Raw genomic sequence first — 24,730 nt, 5'->3', positions numbered from 1 at the left:
GTGTCACGGAAAACCATGACTCGGACCCCCTGACGGGACGCGCAGGGCAATCCCACCAGCCCTCTGCGGGGTCCTTTCTCCCGCTCCACGCTACACAGCTCAGCTCAGCAGCTTCACAGCAGCGTGTCTGCATTCTCTTCCAGTTTTTTTCTGTTGTTGTTTTTTTAATTGTCGGGAACGTTTTCGATACCCACCCTTTTATCAAGAGTGTAATAAATCTTATGTCACTACAGCTCTTCGAAAGTGGCCTACTTAACCGTTCTGGTCATCCTAGACTTGCCAGAGAGATTATCTAATCATTATGATTACCTAGTAGTGGTTATCGGGCACAGAGGAGTCTCGCAATCCTGAGCTAACCGGTAGTGCTGGTGGAAGGTCGGCGATCGCGTTCTCTTTTCCGTGGCGCGCGAACCCAGGGCTCCGTCGGGTTCACCGCAGCTTCGCGAAACGCCGGCAGGGGGCGGCGGGCGCGCGGCGCCTGCGTCCTTAGGTAAGACACCGCGGGAGCGCCGTGCGTCCGTGAGAGCCCGGATAGCTCAGTCGGTAGAGCATCAGACTTTTAATCTGAGGGTCCAGGGTTCAAGTCCCTGTTCGGGCGCTCCGATTTTCTTCACCTTCTGTTTTGTTTTCTTCCCCAGTTTTTAGAAATCTGAAGGAAAAAAATTCCTCCCGGGCAGGACATCACAGTGCAAAACCTCCGCACTCACCAAGAAATTGAGTCATTTTGCGTAGCCGCTTTTCATTCTTCCCTGACTGTACGTTTATCTATCATACTCCGAAATCAATGAAAAATAAAATTGATACCACTTAAGGTAGAAGTCGACTTAGCAACTAAGCAAACCTTGGAATTTTCGAAAAATTAGAAGGCGCCCGAACAGGGACTTGAACCCTGGACCCTCAGATTAAAAGTCTGATGCTCTACCGACTGAGCTATCCGGGCTCTCTCAAAAAGCACTTTCTTTTCTGTTTACTTGATGATATTCTAATAAATTGGCTCTCAAATCTAAATTGTAATTAGTATTATTTTTTCCAGTAAGATAAGGAAACACAAACATTCATTTCTCTGTGGTTTTCTCCATTCACTTAGTCCATATTTCTGCCAGTTCCTTCATATTTCATGTCTGATGAATTTCCAATATTCACTAAGCTCTCTAAAATTACGTGGTAGTAAGTTACAGAAAAATGGGCAACGGAGACGAACATTAAAAATTCAGGCAGCTGCAACCTCTTTTTACTACACTTCTGTCTTCAGTATACTGCTTCCCTGATAGGGCCTCTGAATCTGGGTTATACTCTGCGGAACCAGGTTTCAGTGATTTTCCCTATATTTTTAATGAACAATAGGACCTCTGAATGTCAGTTATATCTACTGAACCAGGTTACAGTATTTTCCCCATATTTTTAATGAACAGGGCCTCTTAATTTTGGTTACATTCTACTAAGCCAGATTACAGTATTTTCCCCATATTTTTTAAAGAACAGTGTATTTCCATTCACTTGATGATATAGCTGTTAAATAGGCATTCCTTAGCACAAAAGAAGGAAAGATACATTTGACTTATAAATAGAGGAGAAGGCAATGGCACCCCACTCCAGTACTCTTGCCTGGAAGATCCCAGGGGCGGAGAAGCCTGGTAGGCTGCAGTCCATGGGGTCGCTAAGAGTCGGACAGGACTGAGCGACTTCACTCTCACTTTTCACTTTCACGCATTGGAGAAGGAAATGGCAACCCACTCCAGTGTTCTTGCCTGGAGAATTCCAGGGACGGGGGAGCCTGGTGGGCTGCTGTCTATGGGGTTGCACAGAGTCGGACACGACTGAAGCAACTTAGCAGCAGCAGCAGCAACACAGGAAAAGAGAAGTGGCTGTGGAAAGGTGGATCTGAATATAGATTGAGAGAAAGGGAGTTTAGACCTTTAATTCAGATTTTGATTGAATTTTTCCCTTTCTCCCTCTTCCAGACAAGTTGCAGTTTTCAAATCAGACTCCTAAGGTGAATCCTTCTAAAGCAGTATTAGTGTGTACCAGTCAAAGCAACATAAATTATTAAGAATAAAAATCTCCAGATCAGCCTGGCTTTTCCTAAAATCACCTTCATCAACTGTGATGCATAGGGTGAGGAAAACAGGATTATGAAATTTCAAGAGTGATAAGGGAGTGCGTTTTTGTTTCTGGGAACCTGAGGCTTCTGACACAATGAACAAAATTGCCCAGCCTCAGTTGCAGAAGTTTGTTTCCTACAATTGCCTGATTCTTTAAAAACAAAGGCCAAAGAACCGTGTGATCCTAAACAGGCCTGAGTTTCCACATCCATAAAACGAGGGAAGTTGACGACCTGTAAGACACTTTCTAAATCTAAAATTTTTACCGCTCTTCTTACTTTTTCTGCGGGGAATAAGATTAGAAGGAAGACTCAAAACGCAACAGGAAGGAATAATGTAATTGTACAAACATTTATTGATCATCTATGGATATTACGGCTTAGGTTCTGCGATGAAAGTCAGAGATATATAGGACCTGGATCCTGTTCACAGTCTAGGAAAGGAGGCAGACATTTAAGCAATTAATTTGAACAAAGTAATAAATGCTGTAATAAGAATTCAAGTACAAGAAGAGGCAGGAGATGAGAATGAGCAGAAAGGGTGTACAAGATGAGGGCAAGGGGTCCTTCAGTTTTCAGCAAGGAAAACAGGAAACTTAACAGAAAGTTAAGTTTCAACAAGTTAACTGTCAGAGGTATGCAGGGGAAACTGTAGTGAGCCAGACAGACATTTATCTGTTCAGATATTTCTTGAGCACTCATGTGTGAAATAAGGAAAAACTTTTTGCTCTGTTTGAATGAGATGTGAAAATGTATTACCTAACTTCTTTTTTTTTTTTTAAGGAAGGGAAATAGTAGCTGTCCAGTGTCCCTCAAGAAGCAAAAATAAAGTTTTTTTTTTTTTTTCCTGCCCAATGGCTTCATTCATTGCATCGTATTGCCTTTCCTCCAGGAAAATAAACCAGCTGTTTAAATAGACTAACTCATGAATTGCTTATTGAGCACCTACTATTTCCACAGCAACGAGATAGGCACAGTGGGAAGGAAACAATAAGTCTGGAAGGAAAATGAGAACTGAAAATTGTGTTTTGGGGATGGTGAATAAATTAATCTGGCTGTAATAAAGGGAGGTAGACAGGGAAAGTGTGGGATTGGAGACAGCTGACGGGATTTATTTCAGGCTAGAGGAGAATAATTTTATCATATAGGCAACAGCAAAGTTTGCAAGTCAAATTGAAAGTTTGGCTTGTTAACATTGTAAAGTTCCATCTGAAGTAGCATGAACTGAATCTGCTTTTTCTATATTGGGTTACAAAATACCATCAGTAGAGCTTTCTCCTTTTTAAGCATGAAATCTTCCTGGAGTGCTGCCAAGCTTCTCTCACGTTGACTGCTGAACTTAATTCTCCCACTGGAGGGCAGTCTAAACTCACAGTTTCTAGATTTGTGGCCCCCACCTCCCCACCTTCTCAAACTGAAATTTCCCCACTAATTATTAAACACATGCTCTTTGCTCTTCTGCTCATCAGTCTCATTGGTCTTTGAAAATTTCCATCTGTATCAGCGCTAGGAAAGTTGTGGATGAAGAAATGGGTCCCTAAACCAATGCCTAACGTGCCTACTCAGAGACCCAATGCTTCACCATCACTGCACAGAGTCTTTGAGTTGACACCATCATAAGGTGCAGAGATGCATGGTACAGAGGAGTTGTTCTGAAAAGTTTCATTTTGTGTTTTTGGCCCAATAACTCCAAACTGAGAGCAGCCTGGGTTTCTGGTGGGCTTTTCAAGCTCTCTCCCACCGCCCTGCTCTCTACGACAGAAAGGCTAACAACTCAAGAAACCCCTCTAGCATCCAGAATTCACTGACTTCTTGTCAATCCAAAAGGCATTTCCAGCCCTGCCCCCTGGATGTCTCAGCCGCACTTGTGTTCCCATCCCTCTTTCCTAACACTTTCTCTCCTCCTCCTTGCTGACACTCTGGCATCTCAGCTCTTCCTGCCATTCAGGCCTCTTCCTTCCTCTATTTGCCCACACCTGGGTGATGTCACATATGTAACTTGTTTATCATCTACGAATGGAAGAGTCCAAAATTGAAACCACTTGTCCATGCCTCTACTTTAGTTTCTACTTCAATTTAGTTTCATAAATCTAAAGTCTACTAGACATCCCCACCTGAACATTCCAGAGACACTGCAAGTCCAAATTTGATTTAATGTCCAAGATCAGAGTCATGATTGCACCCCCAATACCTGGGCCCTGTCTTACTACAGTCCCTCACTTAGTAAATGGCACCACCTGCCCCCAATTAAGGCATCAGGTGGGGAGTAGTTCCACACTCTACCCCTCACTGATGATCCTTACATTCAGTACAGTACCAAGCATTACTGACTCGACTGCCTGACTCTCTTGTATCTGTCCTTCCCTCCCATCCCATACTTCTGCCCCTGCTTTGAGATTCTCTGCTCTTGCGCCCTGAATGCAGCCATGCCTCCCGTGAGTTCCCAGCTGGTACTCCTAAGTGTGCAAATGGCACACTCCAATTTGAAGGAACAACTTACGAAGAGCCAGCAGGGTATAGAAAGCCAAAAGAAACAGTGTGCAGTCCCCCGGGCCAGCAGAAAAGGGAGTTTCCACTTCTTGGCCTGAAAGTCGAAGGAAGGTAGTGAGCGATTCTCTAAATGAAGAGAGAGGAGGGAAAGGGAGAGGGAAGGGGAAACACCTGGAGGAAGCTTTGTCGAGCATGGCAGCCAGCTCACAGTAACCCCAAAGAGAAGGAGCCCAAGGAAGAAATGTCCAGACCTCTTGACCTCCCTCCTCCCGCTCTTCTGAGAAGGCTCCCCACTGGCCCACCGCTTCTAGGAAACCAGAGGGCCCAGAGTGGATCTGCAGGGGCAAACAGAAGACATCAGTATGTATTCCAAACCCTCCTGTAACAGGCCGCATCACCGATCACAGCACTCCCAGTCTGCACCCTGGGTGCTCTGTGGCGTGCCGGGCTAAACCTAAACTTTTTGACATGCCCTGGTTTCTCTTATAATACAGAATTTTCTCCCTACCAAGATGCATTAAGAAGCCTTCAATATGATCCCAGCAACTCGGGCAGGCCTATATCCTGTTAGCTCTTCAGTGAAGACTGTCCACTCCAGCAACCCTGGACCACTGATGGCTCCACACTACTGTGTCCTCTCAGGCTTCTGAGCTTAGCCTGATGACAGGCACATAGCAAGCAGTCATAAATGTGTGTTGTGATCACGCAGTGAATGAGTGAATGAATGCATGTTTTTATCCGCTGAGGCTCTTGAGCATTAGGAATAGTGTCATATATACGTTACATGTATAGAACACACAGGCTGTGGTCATCAAAATGGTCCATCACATTCTTTCCTTTGATCGTCACAACAGGCTTGAGTGGGAAACAAAGCCAATAGAACTATTGATGCTCAGAGGGTGAAGTGCACTACCCAAGGCCACGGTGCAGTGAGCAGAAAACAAACACGAGCCTTTGCCCCTTCTCTTTTCATGAGCTTCTTCTCCCATTGTCTCACTCAAGGTTACCTGCAATTAATGGTTCTTTGCACTGGCCCAGATTTCACCTTATATGAGAACAAAACAATATCCCAAGAGGTACCTCCAAATCATAATCTCACTTCTTACATTGCTTTCTCCCTCTACATAGGACTTCATCTGGTTATTCAAATTTCCTTCCCCAAAATAGTTATCCTCCTTTGAGCTCTAAAGTCTCTTCCATTTAGGAAATTTTAAAACGCCCTTATCTTTTTTAAAAGGCCTTTCTGACACTCTTAAAAAAAAAAAAACAAACCCACAAAACTCCAGTGAACCCCAAACAGACTGTAAGAGTAGCATTTTAACAAACATTTCTTTGAGACCAGAGAAGGCACGGGTTTGCAGATGTTTCCCTGAGAACCCTGGCAGGGGAGTCCTGGGCCTCTGACCTCAGGCTGGGTGTACTGAGCCCTAGACACCTGAAGGGGCAGGGGAGGGACGCTGAGAACCAGGTGCTGAGCGTAGTCTGGCAAGGAAGAAACAAGGAGGATCCTGGTGGAGAGCAAGACTCAAGTTTTGAGGAAAACACACTTTGAGATCAGAGAGCATCGTTATTATGCAAACCGAATGCAAATGAGGTGCTGGCCAACTATATGGGTATCTTTGGGTGGAGCCCTTCGGAAAATTCTTCTAGAGACCACCGCTCAAACAAAGGTACTGAGTCAAAATTTTAAATAGAACGTAATGTATGAAAGATTTTCCCCTTGCTCTGGTTGGGCTGGAGGATCAACCACCACCCTTCCCCCGCAGGTTGTAGACTGCTATTTAACGGGGCTCGGGTCACACGACCCACTAGGGCGAACCGAAAAACCGATGAAGCAGAAAAGTGCAAAAGGCAGAGGCAGCTTCCCCCGCCATCTCTTCCGACCTCAAGGTAGGGACTCTCTCGAGCATCGGTCTGTTAATGATGGGGGGGAGGAAATTCCATCCACCCATACCCGGACCTCAAAACTCTGTCATTTCCAGTAGAATGATCGGGCATTCGTCCGGCACACAGCAAAGGGGTCCCAGCAGGGGAAGGTAACGACCATCTGCAAACACCCTCACGCGAGTGGGGAGTGGAGATCTCGGCCCCTGGGTTGCCGAAGCACGACTCGACGCCTTGCTTTTCCCTCCCCGAGCGCAAAGGCCGGGGAGGCGGGGAGCCGAGCGGGAGGGGCAGGCGGCCGGGCTCGGGGCCCGCCCTCCTCCGCGCTCCGGGCGCTGCGGGCTGGGGCCGCGGCCTGCGGCTGCCCGCCCTGCCCGCGTCCGGCCGAGCCTCCGCCGCCGTGCAGTGCGCGGGGTCTCCGGGAGATGGCTTCCCCGCGCTCGCCCGCGGCTGCCGCTATTGTCTCCCCCGGGCCCGCCGGGCCCCGCGGGCTCGCGCACGCCCTCCGCTGAGCCGACTCCCTGGCCGGTCCTCGCGCCCCTTCTGCCTCCCCGCCGCCCCGGGCCCGGCGCCCGCCGCGTGCTGCCCGAGAGGGAGCGGCCCGGAGGAGGCGGTGCGCCGCCGGAGCCGCAGGGAGCCGGCAGCCCGGGTCTCCGAGCGCACGACCGCAGGAAGCCGCAGTGGGCGCAGGTAAGGCGCGCACCCGGCCGGGCGACCCGGCCCGCGTCTGCGGATCACCCGCCGAGTGGGGCGGACCGAGGTCGGGGGCTCTCCCTGCAGCATGGCAGCTGCGAGGTTCAACAATGGAAGGAGCCGAGGGTTCCCGGGGCGCGGGCCGTGTGGGCGGTGGGCGCCGAGCCCCGGGCCCCGCACCCGAGCGGGCGGCCCCGCCGCCTCCCTGCTCCTGGGGTCTCCGAGTGTCTCGGACCCCGGACGCCCTCTTCCCCACCCCTTTCCCTCTAAACACACTTCCTGGCTCCCAGCGGCAAGGCGCCCTGAATCAGCCAATGGTTTTGGTGTTTTGGTTTGCTTAAGATGAGAAAATAAAAGGCAAAACCTGCCCTGGAGTGAGAGTGGTGGGGTGGTGCTTTCTCTTGCGGTAGGTGAAAAGTCAGCATCTAGCCTAGGGAATATATAATAGATATACATTTTTTTTCATGCGGGCAGATAGGAAAATGGGCTTCTGCCTTATAAGGATACTGCAGCAAAAGGGGAAAGCTTGGGAGAGGGAGAGGGGCCTTCATGCCGGAGTTCCAGGTCCTTGGAGGGAGGCGCAGCTCCCCCGGCCTGTACTTGTCTCTGGTTTTCAGCTCCCGACAGCGGTGGCTTTGATGTTGGGGCACAATCGCAGCAGCAGGAAGCCCCGGGGAGCCTGCCAAGGCCGGGTGGGGTGGGGTGGGAAGCCCAGGGGCTCGGCAGGCTCCCGGGTTGTGAGAAGAGGTTACTAACATGTGAGGTTAGCGCACACACCCTGGTTGGCCGCGGGGCGCGAGTGAAGACCCTGCCATTGCTCCGGCTCTTCAGGCCGACCTTCTTTCTCTTGGTCTCCACCCCCTTGTGGGGTCTTTATGGCTTCCCAGTCCCTCCAGCCTGGCTGCGATGGAATCTCTATTGTCTCTGCTGCCCTGATGTTTTTTTCTCGGTTCTTTTAGAGAATTTTGTACCCTGGGTGGCTGGTCCCAGCGTGGCACCAGATTCCTTAGCACACAACTACCCAGGCTTCCAGAAGTGGGCCAACATGCCCCTCCTTCTCTGTCTAAACTACCTGACTGTATGGGTTGTGGCCAAGCAGATGTAAGTAATTTGCACTGAATTCCAACCCTGTATCAGCCGCTGAATGAAAACTTCTCTTGCCACACAAGGCCCCAGGAAGATACTGGAAAAGAAATGGTCCAGGGGGTGGCAAACCTGATCCCTCTATACTCCCCCCTCTCGCTCTCCAGCTGTGCATCCCAGAACACAGAAGTTATGAGGCTTCAGAATTGCAGCTCCTCCAGAGCCTGGCGGTCCCCTCTGGGGTTGTGTCCATGGAAAAATTAAGTCGAGTCCCATTTTATAGCCCTGCCTGGCAGCCAGTGGCTGAGGAGGTGGTGGCTTGGAGCCGGAGCCCTGGACTGAAGCTGTGGCTGCCTCCCCTTTGGCCTTTGGGTGAGCCCAAGGTTTGACTTCCACGGCTCTGAATTTACTGCTGAGTGTGCATGGGTGTGTGTGTCTGACTCTGACCAAACTCTCAGCCCTGGCCAGAAGGGAGCTAGTCCATTTCCCTCTTCCTGGAAAGACTGGTGAGGGAGGCTCCGCTTATCTGGGTCCTCAGGCCTTTCCCTGGAGTGCTACTTTGGATTGTCCAGTGACTTGGAATACCTGCGTACTTGGCCAGGATGTAACGATGCTCTCGCAGATATCCCACATTCTTGGGGGCCTTAGGTCTCCTCTCCCTGATTTCTCCACCCCACCAAGGCCTGACATTGTGCAAGTATCTTGTGTGTATGGTCATTCAGCCTGCACAGCCCTGCTGGCCAACAGGAATAAAAATGAGGGACCTCTGTTCCCTTTGGGGGAACTTGTAACTGGCCATAAACTTGAGGCTCCTCATGCTCCCAGGATGTGAACTTGGGTGTGATAGTGCGGACTAGTAGAGAAGCAGTGGGTGGGTTCAGTGTCAGGAGGCCTGGCTTCCTAGCTGTGTGAGTATGAACAACTCATGAACCTAAGACTCAGTTTGCATATCTATAAAATGGGGGGAAATACCTTTGGCTCATAGGATTAAGAATGAAAAACACTGCTTACCATGAACTGAATAAAGTCATGTATGCAAAAGCACTGAAAACTGCAGAGTGCTATACAAAAGTAGGTTTACATCCTGAGCTTAGTCTCACTAGTGAGAGAGGGAAAGCTGGTGGGGATGGGGGAGAGGGGTGAGAGGAAAGGCATATGAAACAGACAATGTTCTGGAAACTTTGCTTTCTGGCTAAGGGAAAGTAATGTGACAATGCCCAGGTGACTGTTCTTCGGGTATTTCTCTTTAAACAGGGTTGCTAGAATGGGACCTGGGAGAGAAGGAAAGTCTACTTAATGATATTTCTAGGGACTCGGGGATATATACACCCCCAAAGGCTGACTGCCATCTATAGGGTAGTACTGAGCTGGCAAATAATATTGTAGCTGACACTTACTGATGTCAGCTGGCTAGTCAATGACAGAGGAGAGATTCAAAGCGGGCATTCCCTCTCCAGACCCTGTGCTCATAACTTGGGTGCCCCTCTCAGGGAGATGTTGGGTCCTGGGAAAGGAGCAGCAGAATTACCGAATTCATTTATACTGGACTCCTTGATTTGAATGCCAGTGAGATGTTATCAGACTGGGATATACCTTAGATAACTCACTTCTCAAGGACAGAGATCCTGGGGGACAGATTTCTTCCACCCAGCCCTAGTCCAGCATAGCACCTCCTTAATTCTTGCATTTCCTAGGATCACATATAGTTTTAGAATTGGAAAGTCATTTCTCTGCAAAGAAATGACTCTTCCAAGGTCACGCGATTTTTAACAATGCTGGAACTTGTTGCACAGATCATTTTACTACCAATGAAAGGACCTGTCCTTTAGCACTTTGGAATGTACCTATCAGTTGACCCTATCATTGCTGGAAAATTCTCTTCTCTCAGGATATCGGTGATGGAATTCACTGTCCTCAAATCTCCATAGTGTTAAAGAGATTAACGACACAGAACACCTTTTGAGCTTTGGAGAAGAAGCCCGCAAGGTATGGAGGAGGAAGAGGAGAGCAGTCCCAATAGTCTTGGGGCAGAATATAAAATCTGTGACAAGGGATCTTTAGCAACTTGTCCTTCCTCTTCTTGAGAACTTCCTGTAGGAAGTCTCACCTAGCAGAGGCTCCATAGTGTTTCAACAAGAGGCCAAAAATCATTTGCCTCTTTGGAAACTTTTTTCCTTCCTCCTTAACTTCCGCACCTGCCACTCTTCTTTCTTGAAAACAGTGTTCGACACCCTCTATGCTGGACCTTTCTCTCCTAACCTCAGCCAACCCCAGTCACTGCGAGACTAGTTTCCTGGGCAGTGGGTCCTTTTCTCCTTGGTTTTTCTCCCACGATGTTTTATGGCTCATTCCAAATCTCAGCCCGTGGATCCTGTCTTAGAGGTTAGCTTCTATTTCTGCACCTCCCCACTGTGGAGGTGGGTGCCCTTCCTGAGAGCTGCTCACTCACTCTGGTTCCCCAGGCCCACCAGGAATAAGCTTGCATGGAGGCATCCTCTCCTGCCAAGGTTTCCTCTCTTTCTGTCTTAGTCTACTTAGTACCCTTGACAGCAGACCAGAGGCACAGGGTGAGGGGAAAGGAAGAGAGGGCCAAGGAGATTCCATTTTGAGGAAATAGTACAATCTGTCTTGCCAGGTGAAGAAACAGATATGAGCTCTTCTCATCTTAGGTCCAAATTAACCTAGAGCCCAGACTGGAGTGATTAATGGAGCCCAGCCTCCTCTGAGGGCCCCGAGGGTCTGTCCCACCCCTGCCTTGTCACCTTCAAGTGTCTTCCAAAGGGTAAAAGAAGTTAAAGTACGAGGAACACTGGAGGACTTATTTAATTCTGACCCAAAATGGGGAGACTGTTTGCAAGTTGGATATTACGGGCACCTGGGAGAAGGCAACTGTGTTTTCCCCCAAAGTATTATAACTAGGACGTCAGATTTATACTTTAGAATTCAGGAAGACATTTTTTTTCCTTTTTTTTAATTAAGAGAAAAGATGGATATAGTTCCCTGACAAGAGATTTTGAAAGGGTGGCTCCAAAGGGTTGTCAGTTCTCTGGAGTGCAATTTTGGTTATGCTATTGTAGACGGTCCAAACAAGGAAGGCAAAAAGGAGCCATTTGAGAAAAAGTTCAAATACCAAGCAAGGAATGATACAAATACCAAGCAAAGCATGATAAAAAAGAATAGCCTCCAGCGCTGAGTGTCTGTCTTCCTGTAGCTTTTCAAACCTTATCTTAATTCCCACCCCCACTGCAATCCTTGGAGGAAATAGACGATGAAATTGTCTCATCCTCCTTTGCAGATGAGAGACCTGAGGTTCAGCTCAGGTTTAGATTCAAACCAAGATTAAGGTTGTACAACTAATGAGAAAAGAGCCAGAGTTTGAATGTAGGTCAAGATACCTTTAGACCCTGGATTCTTTCTATGCTGCACTGGAGGCACCTGTGAGGAAAAAATGTCAATGAGGCCCAGGCTCTGAATGAGACGGGGCTTCCTCAAAAGTCAGGTGACAGCAACAAGTGTTCTTCTTAAAGCCATCTGTGGAAGAAGACGTGATCACAGAGGGAAGAAAGCTTGTCAGTTAATGTTTAAAAAGAGCGCATCTGTTCATTCGCAGATGTTTTTTGAGTGCATGTTAATGATTTTGGGTGCTTTCAGTGGCTAGCACCCACAGCCTTCCAGAACTTACTGCCGGGTGGAGAACACAGACAAGTGAGTAGGCTGTAGTATGGGATGCTTAAAGAATTCATAAATGAGGCATTTAGAGGGGTCAGAATTCCTGGTGGAAATGAAATGTTAGCTGAGATCTGAACTTCAATCAGTAGGTGCTGGGATGGAACGGGGAGTGAAACAAGTGGTGAACGAGGTAACGGAAGTGTAGTTTAATTTGGCCAGGACTCTTGCCTGGAAAATCCCACGGATGGAGGAGCCTGGTGGGCTGCAGTCCATGCGGTCGCGAAGAGTCGGACATGACTGAGCAACTTCCCTTTCACTTTTCACTTTCATGCATTGGAGAAGGAAATGGCAACCCACTCCAGTGTTCTTGCCTGGAGAATCCCAGGGACGGGGGAGCCTGGTGGGCTGCCGTCTATGGGGTCGCACAGAGTCGGACACGACTGGAGCGACTTAGCAGCAGCAGCAGCACTGGAGGAGCTTGCATTTTATCTTTTGCTCATCCATCACCCATTATGCATTGAATGCACATGGTGGACCTGAGTGCACAGCAGGGAAGAAGACAAAATGAATCACTGGGAGTAGGAGCTGATGAATGGCGAGGACTCAGCAGATGGTGGCGGTCAGCTTCTTTATCATCTTCCAGTAGCAGGTGCTAAACCCTCAGAATATGCACTTGAGTTCAACATGGTCCCTGATCTTGGGGTAACCACACTATACTCCATAAAACTCAAGTGAACAGATGAGCTTCATGTAGGAGTTAATTCTGTAAGCTCAGTATGAGTCAGTTGTCCTATGGTTGCCCCAAGGCAGCATTTCTTAAAAAAGTATAGAAACTAAGACTAGAGTACTTAATATTTTGGGGGGCACGAATTCTGAGAACCTAATAAATGCTACCTGGAATCAGTTACAATTGACTACAATCAATTACAACCTGGAAAAATCAATTACTATTTTGCCTGCCTTATCTAGCTTCAGAATCCCTGATGCTACAACAGGAAAGTGTTCATTCTTCGCTAGACTGGTCAGAGCACCCTCAGAACACAGTGTTTAACAACTCTGTCCTGTGTGTAAAGTGTTGTATTGAGTATTGTGGGGAAGACGAAGACAAACAGGAGGTCATTTTTTCCCTAAGATTAATGGGCTTATATTTATAAAGTGCTTTGTAGTTATAAACCACATACATGGATGTTTGTTTTTGTTGTTTTTAGTAGCTAAGTCGTGTCTAACTCGTGCGACCCCATGGACTGTAGGATTTCCCAGGCATGAATACTGGAATGGGTTGCCGTTTCCAACTCCAGGGTATCTTCCTGGCGGAGGGATCAAACCCACGTCGCCTGTATTAGCAGGCGGATTCTTTACCGTTGTACCACCAGGGAAGCCCCACCTACATGGATAAGTTATCTTTATTCTAATCACCAGTAGGGTAATACCAAACAATATAAATACAGTGGGATGCATTAAAATTTTTACAGACATTTGAAAGAGAGCAGAGTCACTTTCAGTCATAGGAGATGAAAGACGGCTCTAACATAAGAGCAGGTCGGGCAAGCCAGAGTGTTCTAGAGGGCGCTCGCCTGAGCGAAGGGGTGCTCCAGAGGATGTTCGTGTGAGCGGAGGAGTGCTCCAGGGAGCGCTCAGGTGAGGGAAGGCGTGTTCCAGAGGGCACTCGCGTGTTCCAGAGGGCATTCACGTGAGCCAAGGAGTTTTCCAGAGTGCACTCGCGTGAGTGAAGAAATGTTCCAGAGGCCGCTCGCGTGAGCAAAGGCGTGTCCCAGAGGCCACGCGCATGAGTGACAGTTTGTGGGAGAGCGTGGGGCCCTGAAGAATGGGAAAAAGACCTCAAACAATTTTGGCCTCAAACAAGATTCAGTTTAGCCTTTACTTATTTATTTTAAATTTTATTTTCTTATTTGCTTATTGACATATAATTGATTTATAATCATTTGACTCAGTCTCTTTTACTACTTGTGTGACCTTGGGCAAATTACTCAATTCCTTTCCTGTTTTCACAAAGTAAGGATAATAATATAAACATTTAAGGATTGTTATAAGGATGAAACAAGACAATACCTGGCGCAGAATGCCAGATAGGGTGGGGGTGGGGGAAAGATCTGTTTCCTTCCTTCTATTTCTTTGATACTTAGGTTCACTCATCGAGGCTAGGGTCACACTTGGGTATCAGCCGTCGCCTTAGTGTGCTGGAGTCCTTGAAGAGTAACTGCTGACCTTATTCACTGACTGTGACTCTTATGGTATAGTCAGTCACCAGGTTAGTTACATGCATCAGATGGTTACACAACTGTTAGGTCCATTAGTGCCCACAACTTAGGGAGATGGTAATAGCTATTTGTTCAGGAGCCCTGTATTATAGGAGTGTGTAGAAGCTGTCAGGTCCTGAAGGAGGGCATGGAAACCCACTCCAGTACTCTTGCCTAGAGAATCCTATGACAGAGGAGCCTGACAGGCTACAGTCCGTAGGGTTGCACAGAGTCGGACACGACTGAAGCGACTTAGCGTGCAAACGTGACGCACATGTTCACTTAGCCTTCCTCTCTGTCAACCCCTAGTACACCGCCCCCCACCTTCGCTTTGTTTTCACCAGAATAAAGTGTGATAACCTCACTCCAGGCAGGACAGTGGACATATCCTTGGGGTACTAATTTGACAGATTTGTGATGATGTTTACATGCATTGAAATGGTGTTTCAGCAAGGTAGCTATGGATGGTTAGCTCCATTGAGCCTGCACGTATAGCCACGTTCTGGCTTCTCTCATCCAGCTGCAGGCATGCAGGTAATCTCTGCTGAGGACAGCCTCTGACTGTTGCTACCCTGTTGTAGACCCTGGGTGACGGACACATGGGCAAGGGCCCAATGACGGTGGGGCTGGTGGGATGTGAGTGTGCCTCACTGAGCCAGGTGGGCAGCTGAGTCCCTATGCTGAGTATAGCCTTGGCCTCTGTCTCCCTTGGAACTTCCTGTGCAAAGTGGGACATCAGTTCAGTTCACTTGCTCAGTCGTGTCCAACTCTTTGTGACCCCATGAATCGCAGCATGCCAGGCCTCCCTGTCCATCACCAACTCCCGGAGTTCACTCAAACTCATGTCCATCGAGTCGGTGATGCCATCCAGCCATCTCATCCTCTGTTGTCCCCTTCTCCTCCTGCCCCCAATCCTTCCCAGCATCAGGGTCTTTTCCAATGAGTCAACTCTTCGCATGAGGTGGCCAAAGTATTGGAGTTTCAGCTTCAGCATCAGTCCTTCCAATGAACACCCAGGACTGATCTCCTTTAGGATGGACTGGTTGGATCTCCTTGAAGTCCAAGGGACTCTCAAGAGTCTTCTCCAACACCACAGTTCAAAAGCATCAATTCTTTTGGCGCTCAGTCCGACTCTCACGTCCATACATGACCACTGGAAAAACCATAGCCTTGACTAGACGGACCTTTGTTGGCAAAGTAATATCTCTGCTTTTGAATATGCTGTCTAGGTTGGTCATAACTTTCCTTCTAAGGAGTAAGCGTCTTTTAATTTCATGGCCGCAATCACCATCTGCAGTGATTTGGGAACCCCCCAAAATAAAGTCTGACACTGTTTCCACTGTTTCCCCATCTATTTGCCATGAAGTGATGGGACCAGAAGCCATGATCTTAGTTTTCTGAACGTTGAGCTTTAAGCCAACTTTTTCACTCTCCTCTTTCACTTTCATCAAGAGGCTTTTAGTTCCTCTTCACTTTCTGCCATAAGGGTGGTGTCATCTGCATATCTGAGGTTATTGATATTTCTCCCGGCAATCTTGATTCCTGCTTGTGCTTCTTGCAGCCCAGCATTTCTCATGATGTACTCTGCATGTAAGTTAAATAGGCAGGGTGACAGTATACAGCCTTGATGTACTCCTTTTCCTATTTGGAACAAGTCTGTTGTTCCATGTCCAGTTCTAACTATTGCTTCCTGACCTGCAGACAGAGGAGATGGGAAAAAGGCATTAGGGCGTGTACAGAGCAACACCAAAACGGACAGGACTCCTCCTCTACTCCCCCACCGCCTAGGTTACTTCCTACTTAGGAAAGAAATCTTGACCCCTCCACGTGCAGAGATGCAGAATGGTTGTTGTAACACCATCTAAGACAAAGGTGTTGTTCTTGTGCCCCTATTCGAATGTCATGTCATGTACACAGCATCAGAATGTTTAGGAAACACTGAGAGCGTAAAAGAAGTAAGACGAGTTTGAAACAGCTTACTGGGGAAGGTTTCTGAAGATCTTGAGTTGGGGTGGAAAGAGGAGAGAGAAAGCGGGAGGGAAAGCGTCTCCAGCTGCACTCATGGCTCTTGAAGCGCTAAGGGTCAAGTGGGACGGGTAGGACCCCCTGCACTGTGGCAGGGGTAGGTAGGGGGTGACCAGCTGGACAGGAGTCCTGGCTGGAATCCCCTGTGAGTGGGCACTGTCAGGACCTCTGCCCACTTCCCAGCCCCCTCCCTGGTGTCCCCTTCCCTGTGGTTTGGAGATTCTGAACACTGGGAGGCCTTCTGGGGGAGGAGCTCATCTCCTAGTTCCCTCTTAGGGCCCTGCATCCCCAGTGGGGTTTCCCCTTTGACCTTGGTGAATCGGAACCCTTGGTCTCCTCCTGGGTTCTGTGTCCTTGGCTGACCCGGGGCAGGATATCCTTCCGGTCTGCTACCAGGAAGAGGAGAGAGGGACTTCATGGCTGCGGCGTGAGGCCAGGCTAACCACAGCCAAGGCCGAGGATCAGGGGGTCAGTGACTTAAAGGGTCAGGCTGCCTCGTGGACAGCGCTTAGGGGAACTTGTGCCTTGGAGAGGTCGGGAGCTGGGACCGGGGGAGCAGTGGCAAGGCCTGTGTCAGGGATCCGTGTCCTCCACCTTCTCATGCTTCCGGTGCCGCTCGCAATTTTCTTTTCCATTTCCAGATCCCCTTAGGTTGAGCACCCTCTCCTCGGACTCTGCTTTTTAACTGCAGACTTCCCTCTGACACCCCTGAGTAAACCAGTATCAGATGTTTGGTGGTGTTTTGTGTGTGGTGTGTGTGTGTTTCCGGTTTGAAAGAAGGGGGCCACTTGGGAACTGACACCCCTTCCCTTGCCCATCCTGGTTTGTGAGGACCCCAGGGTTCTCCATTGATTGAGGGGACAACCAGCCGCCGCGGAGGCTGACCAGGTTTGTTTAGGCCAAGGCCCTCCGGGGCTCTGTGTCTGGGGTCTCCTTCCCTGGCGTCTCCCTCCTGTGAGCTCTCCTGGCTGGCCCAGGCTGGCCCTGCACCCTGGAATGTGGACAGGGAAGGGCCCTGGAACTTAGGGGCCCCGCTTTCCTTTTCTTTGGGTTCAACTTCCTGCTGCTTTTCTTAGGCTTCTTTGCCAGCGGCCCTAGAACTGTCCCCTCAGATGTCTAGGCCGGCTTCCTCTGCCCCCGGGGAGCTGCTGAGGGGGTGAGTCGGAGGGTGTGTGGTGGGTGGGAGTGTGCGGGGTGGAAACGTGTGCAGTTTGTGTGGTTGCTGTGGCTCTGGGCCCCTGGGGGTGTCTGCAGTCTATTGGGGACTTTCTTGATTTGGGGAACGGGCACTGATGGAAGATACTCAGACAGCCTATCAGGATTGCTGGGTTAGGGACTGTGGTGGCAGAGAGACAGCGGTCAGAGCTGGCGGAGGGAGGTGCAGAGCCTCCCTGCCGAGAGGGCGGGAAGGAGCTTGCCCTGGGGACAGTGCGGGGGGCCGGTCTTCACTCCTCCGAGGTTCCCATGGGTGACTGGCTCAGTCTTTTTCTGCTCGACTTCCTTTCACCCTTCCCTGAGCCAAGCAGGTGGCTGTCAGCTGCCCACACAGCCTGGCTTGCCCGCTGGCTCCTCAGCTTGGGCTTCCAGCCGTTGCCCTGCCCCTCCCCACAGGTGGCACCATGGCGTGGGGGCTGCTGGCTCCCTTTCTGTACTTTGTGGACTTGTTCTGGGGACCTAGCCCCCAGGTCCTTCTCGTCCTGGGCTCTGACCATCATCAGTGCCAAGCGTGTCCTCATGGGGAGGAGCGTGGGGCTGGGGCAGGCTTGTTCCCGAGGACCAACAGCAGCATGTGGCCTCCCCACACTGGGTCATGGGCCCTTCCCAGCTCTGCGGTGAGAGCCGGGGCAAATGCACTGACCGTTTGTGGGTCTCATTTGCCTCATTTCTATTAGACAGGCGGATCCTGTCATGGAGACGGGAGATAGCCTTTCAGATGTCCAGGAAAGGTGCTACCAGAAAACAACTGAAGAATGGTTAGAAGTGAATGAATTGGAGACACTCCCTGCAGATCAGAGAGTTGATCCTCAGCAAAGATGCCATTCTTGTGGAGGATGGTCTCACTGGCATTATTCAGTTGACTCTGGCTATTCTGATGCCTCGGTGGTTACCCCGAGATACTTCCCCATCCTCTTGCTGTGGGCATGGGGCGTCATTTGCGATGCTGCTCAGCGCTCCCTTCTTCTTCCCTGCAGACTCTGATGGGTTGGCCCTGCCCAGCTTGTGAGGACTTGAGGAGTCTGCACTGGAGCCGTGAGCCAGAGTGACACCACCTGTCAGCTCTCCCCTCCGGTGAGTCCTCCAGGCAGAGCAGAGCCTTGCTGGTGTGTTGGGTCCTCACTTTGGTGCCTTGGCTGGATGGGAACAGCTGTGACCTGCTTTCTGGATTTTGCTTAATGGGCTGGCCTACTCCAGGGAGTTTTCCTAGCCCACGCAAGAATCCCGGAGAACTGGATTCCAGCGGGCATGAGCTGGGGAAGCTAGACTGGAGGTTCAGCTGGAGGTGTCAGGCAACAGTATAATCTTGCAGGAGCTCTCAGCTGCAGCCTGCAAATGGCACTGGGAAAGGCTGCTGTGTCCCCGTGCCCTCCTCCACCCACTTTCTTATATCCCCCTCCTTGAGGGGCTTCCTTTATGCTTCAGGGGCCTACAGTAGATTCAGAGAGGCTGAGGTTTCCTAGATTTTGGAAACATTAGGTTGTCTTTCTTCTGTAGGTAGGTTGGGGCGCACTTTAGTGGGAACTGATCTGAACTAGAAGGACTGGTTCCTGGAGCGGAGGGCAGGCAGCAGAGAAAGTGGGAAACGTGGCCCAGACAGAGGGGAGGTGTGGCTGCTCTGGCTCCTGGGATGGTTCCTGGGTTAGAAACTCACATGCTGCCAAGACCTTTCTTTCCTTTTTGCCAAATGTTCCATTCAGCTGACTGCCAGCTCCTGGTCCTGGGCCCTACTGTCTGTAACAGGGTGGCTCTTGGAAAGTTTTGAGAGGAGCTGTGAGCTGCTGCCTCACCTCTTCCATCCCTGACTGTCTTAATACCAAGACCCCACGTCCACAGGGTGTGTGCCAGGAGCTTTGAGCCCCAGGAATCCCTGTGTGTGCACGTGTGCGTATGTGCGTGTGCTCTGAACAGAACCTGCTGCACAAATGGTTTCCGAGCAGGGACTGGGGACTGAATGCAGACCTGAAGGGTGTAACTGTGTCACACGGCCTCCTGACCCTCTGCTCTCTTAGGACCAGAGAGCCTTTTATTAGGGCTCTTGGGTCCGCTTTGGCTTCAGATTGGTGGAGAATCCAGGGTAGGCCCAGGAGAGAGAGAAATGGAAAGTAAGTCCAGTAGCAAAGACTGAGCTACATGGGACTGCTTTAATTTGGCTAAGAGGGTGCTGGAGAGGGGCTATGTGAGTAGGGAGACAGCGCAAGTCTCTTTCTTCTACATTTGGAGCTAAGTGAGAACCATGCTGAGAGAACATGGTTAATAAGAGAAAGGCTTTGTTGGTGTGTGTTACTCAGTGATGGGCCTGACTTCAAAGCAGCCTGCAGAGTTGTACAAAACCTATAGGTTTTCATTACGGAAGCAGGGATCGGCTGCACCTGTTTGAGGCAGAGAGCTGACCTACTTGACTTCTGGTTATACCTCCCTGCTGGAGGAGTCAGATTCCTGGCACAGGGCACGCTGACTTCCCTGTTGGAGCTGTGGGCGGGGAGACGTGGAGCAGGACAGCAGGGTGTGGGATGAGGGGTGGGTGATGGGTCCCTGGCTGCAGAACCACTGGAATGGGGGTCTGGATACATGTGGCTGTTGGGCGTGGCTAGGCGGAGGGTCCTCTCAGAAGAGTAAACTCTGTGAGCCAAAGGGATTAAGCCTTAATGGCCTCCAACCCTTTGACCCATTCTGTCCGGAGAGGTGGTGTGGAAGGTCTCCTCCTAGGGCAGCCCTAGGACTGAGTCATCTTAGGGAAGACAGAGGCTTGAGACTGCACATTTCTCGCCACCCTTCTTGATATCTCTCCGTTTCCCCTGCTTGGTGAAGATGGGCCAAGATGGGCAAGGTTCAGGCGGGGATTGAATTATTTATGATACATCTGTCACTTTTGCTAGATTGTAAGCTTCCTGGAATTGTGCCATTGTCAGCTGAATACTTGGGTCTAGTATGGTGCCTGGCACGTAGCTGGTACTCAACACCCATTAGATTCCACTCTGTGGCTCAGCATGTGGGGAGAGGACCCAGAACCATTAGTCTGTCCCAAGCAGGGAGGTTCTGATACAGTGGCCCCCATCTAGGCAACAGGAAGCCCTCTCCACCCAGAGCTGGAGTCACCGCTGGCCCCTGGGGCCCCGCCTTCTCTGGCACAGGCCCTGCACAGAGTCAGCTCGCTGCAGGGACTGCCCTCTCCTTTCTCCCCACCCTTTGACTCTGAACCATTGTTTGGCTCTGCTCGGACCAGCCTCCTCCCCTCTGACCTCCAGCCATCTGTTGGCAGCTGTGTGAACCTGAGTTTGGTGCCTGGTGCTGCTTAGACCCTGGCACCGGCCCGCTTGGCCATAAGCCCCTTTCCCTTCACCAGCTGACTGCCCGGTGCTCTTCGGGGTCCCTTTTCCCAGTTCCTCCTGTACTCCTGGTGGTTCTGAAACCTTAGTCCTTGGTGTCAGATCTGCACATCTGTATTGCCTGAGGGTCTTGGAAATGTTCAGAGTCCAGGGACTCACCCTACTAAATCAAACCCTCCAGGAGAAGGGCCAGGAATTTGTATGTTTGAAAAACTTACCAGATGGCAATTACAAGCATTCAAATGTGGGCCCTGTATTAGGTAATATTATTGGGTCAGCGTAACATTTTGCAGGTATGCTGACTGGCGTTGTGTTTACCTCGGAGAATGGCCTAGTTCTTCTGTAGAGATTCAGGCCAAAGTATTTAGAAGTGAAGCACTTGCATCTTACTTTCAAATGTTAAGCAGAGAAAGTGTGTTCAGATGTGGGGAAATGTTAACGATGAGTGCATGCAGGTGAGAGGTAACTGGCTGAAAATGGTTTTTCAGGTGGTTTTCATCTACTTTCTTGAGAGATGGATACTGGAAGAGAAAATAGCTGGGGCCACCAAGGCGCACAACTCCAGGGGGCACCCCTCTCTTTGTTGTGGTAGACGGTGTCAGTCACACAGAGTATGGTGTCTGGGTGCTCCTTGCAGTTTGTGAGAGTGGTCTTGGCCCCTGCCTTCTCTTCCTGGATGAGCTGCAGAGTAGCAAAGACCCTGGTCCTCCTCCACCCCAGCTCTTTCCTGGGACCTACAGCATGCATCTTTCTTTCTTTCTTTCTTCTTCTTTTTTTAAACAGAATCCTTAGTAGCCCTTGAGGATTCAAGGAATAGAGAATTTGTCAACCCAGCAGAGTTTGGCAGGGAGGGAACTGAACTGGAAAGAGAATGGGGGAGGCAAGAAACACGAGACTCTGATTCTTAAAATACTTTGTGTATCCGCACCCCTCCTGGAGGATGAAATTCAGGAACGTGCCCTCAGTGGAGGCCAGCTCCCTCTAGCTCCAGGTGGTTGGGATCCTGCCTTCTCTTTCTCTAGATTTCCGCTGTGCCTGCTGCAGCTCTGAACCTTCACTCCACCTTGGGGGATGGCTCTCCCAGTCCTGCCTGCGCACCACGGGCCCGTCCACAGTAGAGCGAGCAGAGCACTGCGCTTTTGGAAGGCAGCTGCCGGTGTGGCCCAGACAAGACTTGTCAGCAGGCTGGGCCTCCTCTGCTTGGCCTGGTGGTATCCTGGCAGGGAGCCAAGGGGCTGGTGGTTAGAGAAGGGTAGCTCAGCTTTCTGCATTTGATTTCCAGTTTGGAAAGAGCCTTAGGAGCTGGGCCTGCTGGATCTCCCTCGGGCTTTTTTTTTTCCCCTTGGCTACACCATGTGGCTTCTGGGATCTTAGTTCCTGGACCAGGAATTGAACCTGGGCCCTCAGCAGTAAAAACGCCAAACTGTAACCACTGGACTGCCAGGAAATTCCCCGTTGGGGCTTTCTTCTCTTTCTTCCTAGGGCTAACTTTGGAGTCCTCTGAGAAATCAAGAGAAATCAACAGGACTGAAGGGAATCAATAGATCAGAATCAAAGAATCCCAGGGCTGGAAGGCATTTTGTGTGGTGGTCTTGTCCATTTGCCCACCTGCATTTACAGATGCTAAACCAGGTCCTATTAGCTGAAGCCTAGTCTTTCCTTTGAAGGATCCTCAAGGAAGGATCCATCTGTATCCTGACCACCCATCTCCTTGTCTGAAAATTCTTACCGTCAGAAAGCTCTACCCTTATGTCCCAGTTCAGGAGCATTTTTTTCTCAGTGGAAATGAGGTGATGTTGGAACTTGAGCTTAGTTGGGGGGGGCAGGTAACAGAATCATACACATTTAATTTTGGATACATATTTTAAGCTGGTATTTGAGGTATATATAAGTTGCTTCCCAAGTGGTGCTCGTGGTAAAGAACCTGCCTGCCAATGCAGGAGACATGAGTTCGATCTCTGGGTCAGGAAGATCCCTTGGAAGAAGACATGGCAACTCACTCCAGTATTCTTGCCTGGAGAATCCCTTGGACAGAGGAGCCTGGTGGACTATAGCCCATAGGGTTGCAAAGAGTCGGACACGACTGAAGGGACTTAGCACATTGAGAACAAGAAGATAGGGCCCTTAATTCAACCTGGGGGTCCGGAGAAGGCTTCCAGAAGAACCTGATGTCTGAGCATTTAGAATCAAATAAGCGAAAACACTGGCAGTTGGGAAGGGTGCCTTGGAGCAGAAAGATACTGCGTAAAATCACAGAGGTATCAAATAGGTAGTAATGAATGGTTGGAGATGGGAGGGAGATGTGGGCTGGTGATAAAGGCCTTGTTAAGAAATCAAATAGCCTTTGAAGGGGTTTAAACAGAGAGTGGGATGATTAGATTTACGCTTTAGAAAGAGCCCTCAAGCCGCTTTGGGGAGCAAGCGGTAAAGAGGGAAAGGTTAGCAGGAAGGACGTTAGAAAGAAGGCTGTTACGACAGTCCAGCTGAGAAGGCGTGGGTCTGGTTAGGGCGGCAGCAGTTAGGATAGCAGGAGGGGCTCGATTTGGGAAGGACTCGGAGGACAAGCCGTGGCGACTGGACGGGGCTGAAAGCAAGGAGGGATCCAGGCGGACCGTAGCTGCCTAGCCTGCGTGACTGCGTGGTGCCGTTCACGGCGGTGGGGAACCAGGAGGTGGAAGGCTGTGGGAAGGAAATACGGATGTGGTCGTTCATTTGGGCATCTGGGCTTGAGATATGGGTGGCCATAGCGACTTGAGGAGAGAGAGACTCATCTGGGGCCGTCAGCACGCACCTTGTATGAGTGGGGAACAGACCGAGACTGCCCAGTGTCAGCCAACCCGAGGCGGAGAATGGAGTCCCGTGCCTATACCAGCATTGCAGGGGTGGACACAGGAAGAGGAGGACAACGGTGGAAGACGAGAAGAAAGAGAGTCATGGGAGGCAGTGGGTCAAGAGCACGGGAAGAAGGGAATGGTCCATGAGCCAAGGGCAGCAGCGGTGTCTGGGCAGATGGAAACCTCTGTGGAAGCGGGGAGCCTGGGCGTTGTTGCTGGGGCATTCCAGTGGAGTGCGGGGGGCAGAAGGCAGGTGGCAGTGAGTTGAGGAGCCAGTTATGGAGACCTGAGAAGCACCGTGTGTCGTCTGCTCTTGGCTCGGAAGGGAAGGGAGCACTGAGCGGGCATGAGCTGAAGGACAGGAAGCCAAGGTGATTAGAGTGTGTGTAGGCTTCTGTTTCTTCTTTCTTTCTAAGACCAGAAGAAGCTTGAACATGTTTAAGTGCTGCAGAGAGCAAGCCAGGTAAGGGGAAGAGGTGAAAGTCCGGGAGAGGGGCGGGGAGTTTGTGGAGCATGTGTGGAGGAGACCCAGTGGTGGGGCAAGTGCCCAGGAGGCTTCTAAGTCAGGGGGATGGGCACTGCTTCCCCAGAGGCCGACGGAAGAAAAAGAGGCTCAATGCAGGCGTGGCTCAGTTAGTTAGTGGGCACGAGAGGCAAGATGTTGAGAGAAATTATTTCCAGTGGCCTCAGTTTCTCTCTTCACAGCGGTGCCAGGCCAAGCCGTCTTACTACTATGCTTGTTCCGGCTTGGGGCTAAAAATAGAGCCATTCTCTGGATTAAACCTGGAGGAAGGCATGGCAACCCACTCCAGTATTCTTGCCTGGAGAGTCCCCATGGACAGAGGAGCCTGGCGAGCTACGGTCTACGGGGTCACAAAGAGTTGGACATGACTGAGTGACTAAGCAGAGCACAAGCTCAGTTCAGCTTTGAGCGTTTATCTAGTCTCCTATCAAAAGCACTGGGCCTCCTTTTCTTGGGTCCAGTGTCCCGTCTCTGGGCAGCCAAGTTCTGGGTATCTCCATTTGCTCATCCAATTCCTTGGAATTTGAAATAGCAGGACTCTCTCTTTTCCTCTGTGGATAAAAAGTAGTCTATAAGGAGATGTTGAAAGGTGGAGAAGTGAGAGGAAGCAGCGGAGAGCCGTTTTT

At 50.2% G+C, this 24,730-nt stretch overlaps 1 protein-coding gene and 3 non-coding genes across 9 annotated transcripts in view; 3 read left to right on the top strand and 1 right to left on the bottom strand.

Moving 5' to 3' along the window:
• The first annotated feature begins 525 nt into the window (after positions 1-525).
• On the top strand, positions 526-598 carry TRNAK-UUU (transfer RNA lysine (anticodon UUU)). The gene has a single exon. It is a non-coding gene; the product is annotated as a tRNA-Lys (tRNA).
• Positions 599-867: 269 nt separating this feature from the next.
• On the bottom strand, positions 868-940 carry TRNAK-UUU (transfer RNA lysine (anticodon UUU)). The gene has a single exon. It is a non-coding gene; the product is annotated as a tRNA-Lys (tRNA).
• A 5,461-nt stretch (positions 941-6,401) lies between these two features.
• PIK3C2B (phosphatidylinositol-4-phosphate 3-kinase catalytic subunit type 2 beta) overlaps positions 6,402-24,730 on the top strand; it is a 68,691-nt gene continuing 50,362 nt past the window's right edge. For 2 of the 6 annotated variants that reach the window (XM_042256933.2, XM_042256938.2), the window contains exons 1-2: positions 6,792-7,165; positions 18,396-18,492. The gene's annotated coding sequence lies outside the window, so the exon portion shown is untranslated. Of the gene's footprint in view, positions 6,628-6,791; positions 7,166-18,395; positions 18,493-24,730 lie in introns of those variants that run through there. The other 4 variants (XM_042256934.2, XM_042256935.1, XM_042256937.2 and 1 more) reach the window with 4 other exon arrangements.
• Positions 14,073-14,202, top strand: LOC114117366 (small nucleolar RNA SNORA3/SNORA45 family). Its single transcript, XR_003591069.1, has one exon. It is a non-coding gene; the product is annotated as a small nucleolar RNA SNORA3/SNORA45 family (small nucleolar RNA).

The sequence above is a fragment of the Ovis aries genome, chromosome 12, assembly GCF_016772045.2.
Source record: "Ovis aries strain OAR_USU_Benz2616 breed Rambouillet chromosome 12, ARS-UI_Ramb_v3.0, whole genome shotgun sequence".
NCBI classification, from domain to species: domain Eukaryota; kingdom Metazoa; phylum Chordata; class Mammalia; order Artiodactyla; family Bovidae; genus Ovis; species Ovis aries.
This window is presented reverse-complemented; position numbering and strand designations above follow the sequence as displayed.